The following is a 6,603-nucleotide window of genomic DNA, read 5'->3' as shown; positions in this document are numbered from 1 at the left end:
TTCCACAAAAATAAAAGGTATAGGGCTTTTCACCTGCTTGTTTCCTCATAAGATGAGTAAGAGGAGAGCTGAGCAAAGGGTTTCTCACCCATATGACCAGATATATGGATAGTGAGGGAGGAACTCCAGAAGAAGGCTTCTCCATATTACATTCATAAGGTTTGTCACCTGTGTGACCTCTCATATGCACTATAAGGGAAGTTCTTTGAGAGAAGACTTTTTCCACACCCATTACACACACAGGGCTTCTCACTGGAAGGACTTCTCAAATGTAAATTGAGCAGTGAGCACTCAGAAGGCTTTCCCACACTTATCACATTCATAAGGCTTTTCTCCTGTGACTTCTCAAATGAAAAGGGATGCAATTTGAAACAGTTTACGACATTATTATCATAAAGTTTCTCTCCTCTATAAGCTTTCTGATGAGTGATAAATTCTGGTTTTTGCCAAAGGTTTTATCACATTCATTGTATTCATAGAGTTTCTCTCCACAATGTATTTTTTCATGAGCAATGACTTGATTTTCTGAAAGTTTTGTCATGTTCCCTACAGAAGGTTTTTCTCTAGTATGAATTCTGATGTCTAAACAAGACTTGACATCTGAATAAAAGCATGCCCACATCATTATATTCATAAAATTTCTCTTTCATATGAATCTTCTGGTGTGTAAGGGAGTTTGGGGAGATTTTCTTGTGGCTGAGTGCTTTGTTACATTCATCACCTTCATATGGTTCCTCAGTGTAACTTCTCACATGTACAGTGAGGAGCAAGCTTTGGAAGATCATCCACATATTGCATTCATACATTCTCAGCTGTATGATTTCTTGTGCATAAAGATTAGAAAATTGAAGAATTTTCCACATTTATCACATTCATAAGGTTTTTCTCCTTTGTGACTTCTCATATAAAGAGCAAGAGATGAAATTCGAGGGAAGCTATTATGATTGGTCAAATTATCTCTCCAAATACTCATCCAATCATGGGATGCCTCTGGATATTTTCATTCTTGATCCAATGATGGAATTATAGGTGGCAGTGCCCATGGAAAATACTTAACATATGTGAGGAAAGGGAGAGGCTAGCCAGCTGCCAGGGCTGCAGCACCCCTCAACGATTGCTCTTTGCTGCCACTATGAAGGATTGCACTCTCATGTGCCACTCTGCCTTGGAGCCAGCTGAGTATGAACTAACTGAACCCTCTACCAACTGAGCTAAGTACACCTGTCCTCCCTTCATTTTTGGTGTTGGGTATTTGCCCTATCAATGGGGGAATAGTAACTGAAACAGAATTTGATGCCAGAGGAGTGTGGTCATTGCACTGACAACCTAACCATGTGAATTATAAGCTTTTGGGAATGGCTTATGGGAAGAGATAGGAAGCGTTATGAGATGTCACCTACAAGAGTAGAGCTGGAATGCCTTCAGCTATTCTGTATGGGAAATTTTAGTCAGAGCTCAGAAGACCAAAGGCTTATAGAAATCCTGCCTGTAAAGACCAGGCTGGGGAAGTTTCTGTTTGTAAGATGGACTGCATGGGTTGTTGGACTATAGATGATGTGTGTTATGGCTTGGCAGAAGGTTTGTCTGCCTTGTGCTCATGTCCAGAGACTGCCTGATACTGAGATTAAGCATGAGAGACTGCTTACTCTCGCAAAAAAAATTTAAGGCAGTCGAATAGTAAAGCAGTGTCATGGCTATTTGTTGGGGTCTTTGAACCAGATTTATGTGGCGAATAAAGAGAAAATAGCTCAGCAAGATGACTTAAAAATGAGAGTTTGATCAGAAAGCAAGCTCCAATAAAGTTGCAGAATGCAAACCTGAGGGATCTCCCTTTCCAAGAAGGAATAACAAAATGGAAAGGATGGCCTGAGGGCATCATAGGAGGTGGAAGGTCTCCACCCGTTGCAGCCTCAGAATTGCTATTGTGTTGGACTTTGCCTTGAAGAAAAGGCCACAGAGTGACATGTTCAAGAATGGTGGAAGTGGTCACACTAGTTTTCAAAATGGTGCCAGCAAAGAGAATTTCTTCCTTAGATTCAGGTCCAGGATGTTCAGGAATCCAGGCCTTTGACCCCTACATCCAACAGAGAAGAGAACCTGGCTACTGTTCCATCTGGCAGCAGACCTTGGCATCATCCACATGGCATCAGTTTTAGGCACTTGCAGGATACAAGAGTTCTGAAGTTAAGGCAGCTTCTACTTAGACTTCAGAAAGCCTTGGAGGCCAGGTAGTATGCCCGAGAGGGCAGTATATAAAGCTGAGTGAGAAGCCTATTCAGTGTAAACCCCAGAAGTTTGAAAAAGCCAGAAACATGGAGCATCTCAGAAAATTTGCAAAATAACAAAACAGGCCCAGAAGAGAAGCCAGGGGAGCTACCATCAAAATTGCCATAGAGCTGGAACCACATGGAGATCCCATTTTTTTTCCAGATTGTTTAGATGTTCCACATGGAAGTACAGGATGTAATGTTTGCCCTGCTGGATTTTAGACTTGTGTTGGTCCCAATGTTTGCTATTTTCCTATCATTTGTGCCTTTTGGAATGATAATCTTTATCTTGTGCCATTGAATATTGGTAGTATTTACCTTTTCATTTGTACAGGGGCTCACACCTAAGAGTTTGCCTTACATCTTGGAGACTTGGGAATTGGACTTTTCAGCAATGATGAAACTGGTAGGACTTTGGCAATTCTTAGTGATGGACTAAAATGTCTTTTGCATAAAAGGATGTGCATGAGTCTTTGGAGGTCCAGGGTCAGAATGTTACTTTTTGTATCTAATCCCCCCCAAGAGCCTTATGCAGTCATGGGGCAGATTTTAACCTTTCTGATAAATTCTTGATCCAAGGCTGGAAATATGGGTGGGAGTGACCTGGGGCAGAAAGGAAGTGGGGAGAGGTTAGCTAGCTGCCAGGGCTGCAGCATCCCCTATCACCACCTTTGTTCTTTGTCACCACCATAAAAGGTTTCACTCTGCCTTGGACCTAACTAATTATGGACTGAAGCTGCCTTTGAGAGCTACACAGACCTTTCCCTCCTTCACTTTAGGTGTTGTGTATTTGTCCCAGTAACAAGAGATGAGTGAGACAGAAACTTTTTCAATACTCATTACATTCATAAGGTTTCTTTCCAATATGAGTGTGAGATTTGACTTCTGGCTGAAGGATTTCCCACATTCATTACACACATAGGGTTTCTCGCTCATATGAGTTTTTGAAGTCTAATAAGATTTGACCTTTAAAAAAAGTTCCCAGATTCACTACATTCACAAATATGTTTTCTAAATTTTAAACGTAATGAGCTTTTCCTTGGAGCTGAAGGCTTTTCTACATTTGTTAAATTCATAGGGTTTCTTTCCAAAATGAATTGTTGTATCTGAAGATGTTCAATCTTTGACTAAAACCTTGTCCACAATACTTACACTTTTAAAAAAAAAAAAACATGTTTCTTTCATATAAGACATTTTACATTATGACAGCCAAGATTATGTTCTAATTAGTTTTCAAACCATTCATAAAAGTTCTGTCTGGAAGAAAGAAAAATCTAAATTCAGAAGAAATGCATTTGTAAATTTGTTGAGACATTCATTGAATTTTTCAGCCAATTTTTTGGTGAAAACTTGTTTCCAAAGGCTGTTCTAGATTTTCTGATCATCATCTCATATTTTTCCTGGACATTGTCTCAATATTTTTTCCTCTACCATACATGGGTCTTCTTGCTCCAACTTGAAAATCACATTGGGTTTGGTGGAATCAGTCCACTGTGATTAAGTTATAGATTTCTAATATCACATTGCAATACAGGTTTCTCCGAACAGGATCAAAATGCTTCCATTCCTGAGTGAAAGCCTAGCCACACCTTTCAGGTTCACCATTTCCTGCAATTCATCCATTTCCTTTTCTTTCTAGGAGGGGCAAAGTCTGGAGGGGAAAGAACCTCCATCCAAGGAGTTTCTCATTCACTGAAGGATTGAGAAGTCATGCAATCTGCACCTTTGTTGATAATGAAACACCACCAAAGAGGACGTGAAAACACTAGTCACCTCAAGATGAGTGCTCACAATCCTTCACAAGCCACTCCTATGACCTTTGGGAACCATAGCACAGAAGTTGGCTGGCATGGCATTGCTCTGCCCACGCATCTACCCCACAGTATCACAGGGACTGAGCACCAAGTGCTCATACACACACATATGTTAACTGCATGCTCAAAAGCCACCCAAGTAGCACAGCCCAAATAGGCTATGATCAGGTCAGTGGTGGAGGCCAGCATAAGTGCCAGCCTATTAGATGCCAGACAACACTTCCCCTCACTGTGCTATTACATATATTTCTGAAGTTTCCCATAACAGCAAAAACCATTCAAGGACCCTCCTGGAACCATTGCTTCAAAAACCATGTTCAAGGTACTTCAAAAAATTGTGAGCCTGGCCAGCCTGAGCATGATCACCTTCAGAGTTAATGTTATACCTGAGGAGGATTTGCCTAACAAAAATTCCATGAAGGCTGATGATCTGTCACTCTACTCAGTGCCTGAGGGTCTAAATATATGGAAAAATCAAGAACTCGGCTTGAAGAGAGCATCTCACAGCTCTGACATCATTGTGAGCCACATACAAATTGGTGTCAGGAAACACCCACCCTGAGACTAAACTAAACCTGAAATAAATGCAAAGTTTAGTTCAGTTGGAATTAGACAGCTATGAATATCTCCAAAGTAATTCCCAGATTTTTTTGCCAAGACTTGGTGTTATTGGTTTCACTGATTTGTTGGACTCCTTTTCACTAGAGGTTTGAAAATAAAGAAGCAGGTGTATTGGCCTGGTTTCATGGGATCAGTGATCTCCACCTATTACCCACAGCAAGGCTTTGCTTTCATGCAGGCCAGTGGGGAGACATTATATGACTTGGCTTTATGAGAATACATAATCGTGGAAGATTTGTGGAAGGAGAACTTCCAGAAGCCAGGAAAATTGAAGAGTTCACCTGGAAGTAAGTAGAAAACTCCGTGCTCTGCCCATCCTAATCAGTTGTAGGAAACAGTGGAAACTCCAGACAGTAAGTCCATATTTCTAAAGAAAAGTAGCAGAGAATGCAATACACAATGTAGAAAAATGGTTTATTTTTCTTTAGGAACATTTATACTAGGTTTTTCTGTCATCTTGGGTGATGCATTAATACAGGGGTGCCAAGCTGAAATCTTTATACCTAGAGATAATGTATGAAGCTTAGAACATCTTGTTCTCATGTCACTATTTATGTACATAATTGAAATCCAAAAGGAAAAAAAGCCATTTGAATGACCATGACATGTTTATCCCCCAGTTCAGTGTCATTTCTAGGTTATTCATTGGGTCAGTCACTAATTTCAAAGAAAAACCTTGAGTGCCAATAGGATTCTCCACTGATGTTTCACATCAACATACAAACTTAAAACTCTAAACAATATTCCCTTCGCTTTAGTTGTGCTGCTTCAGTGGACAAGAGGCCAGCTAGTTACTCATGACAATCTGCCCTTCTCCCAAAGCAAAGGCAAACCAAGGAAGGTCAGCATTCTCCAACAGGTGTCTCTGAAAGAAATGAATCAGCGTTGCATCCAAGTGTGCCCCTACACAAATGGAACCAGCTACAATGTGGAAGTTGCTGAATCCAGCAAACTGCTCTTCCTACACAGCCATCAGGTTCACACCAGGACCAGGTAATGGAGGAGAAGCCTCATAGGATGCTCAGCAAGGGACAGAGCCTTCACAGAAGGAGAAACAGGAACCTCCCATTCCTCACTCATATCTGCATGTTTCTGGTTCTAGTTTGGAGTGGAAGCACACAGTACATTCTATTGCTTATCTACCGACGCAATAATCAGTCTCTGGTTATAACATCACAAATTCAAAACGCCAGCCAGTTTCTGGAGCAATGCTCAGAGTTACTGATATAGTCCCACTACATTGAACCTGGAGGGCCACAGCAGAACCCAGAAATGATCAAATAATGCTGACAGAACTCAAAGGCTGGCACTTGTGAACTCCAGTGGTCAATCTCCCAAGTCATACGTAAGAGTCACTGGAAGTCCAGCAGATTGCTTCCCTTACATACCTTAGGCTTGGGTCTTCAAGGACACATCAAACAGTTCCTACCATCTGAACACTAAGCTGAACTGAGGGACAGGCCCAGATTCTTCCTCTATGGCCATCAGCTCCTGAAACATCTTCATATTCTGACATATGTCAGAAGTACAGGGTAAGAATTTTGACATTTTTATTAATAAGCAGAGATCAAGATACAGAATTTCTTGGTTTTAAGTCCCATCAATAAAATATTAAGATAACTGAGTGAAATAGAAAAAAATTGTTCAGGGATATGAAATATTTCACTCACCCAGTTATGCCTAAATAGAATGACAAGCATTAACAAAGAAAGTTCCATTTAAACCAAGAAGTCATCACTATAAATGACCAATACACACATACCAGCTTACGAATTACTTCCTGTCAAAAATTGGGCTTTCAGGAAATTTTTCCTTATTAAAAGAAATCTATACTCATCAGTAATCATGTATTAATCAGTAACTAATTCTCCAGACACTAACATGAAAATATTACTGATGCC

The 6,603-nt window shown here is 40.4% G+C and overlaps 1 pseudogene; it reads left to right on the top strand.

Moving 5' to 3' along the window:
- The first annotated feature begins 4,394 nt into the window (after positions 1 to 4,394).
- Positions 4,395 to 4,997, top strand: LOC101591142 (annotated as a pseudogene).
- Positions 4,998 to 6,603: the final 1,606 nt, after the last annotated feature.

The sequence above is a fragment of the Octodon degus genome, unplaced genomic scaffold (genome assembly GCF_000260255.1).
Source record: "Octodon degus isolate 3935 unplaced genomic scaffold, OctDeg1.0 scaffold00076, whole genome shotgun sequence".
NCBI classification, from domain to species: Eukaryota; Metazoa; Chordata; class Mammalia; order Rodentia; family Octodontidae; genus Octodon; species Octodon degus.
The sequence above is the reverse complement of the archived record's forward strand: the minus strand, read 5'-3'. Positions and strand labels throughout refer to the sequence as shown.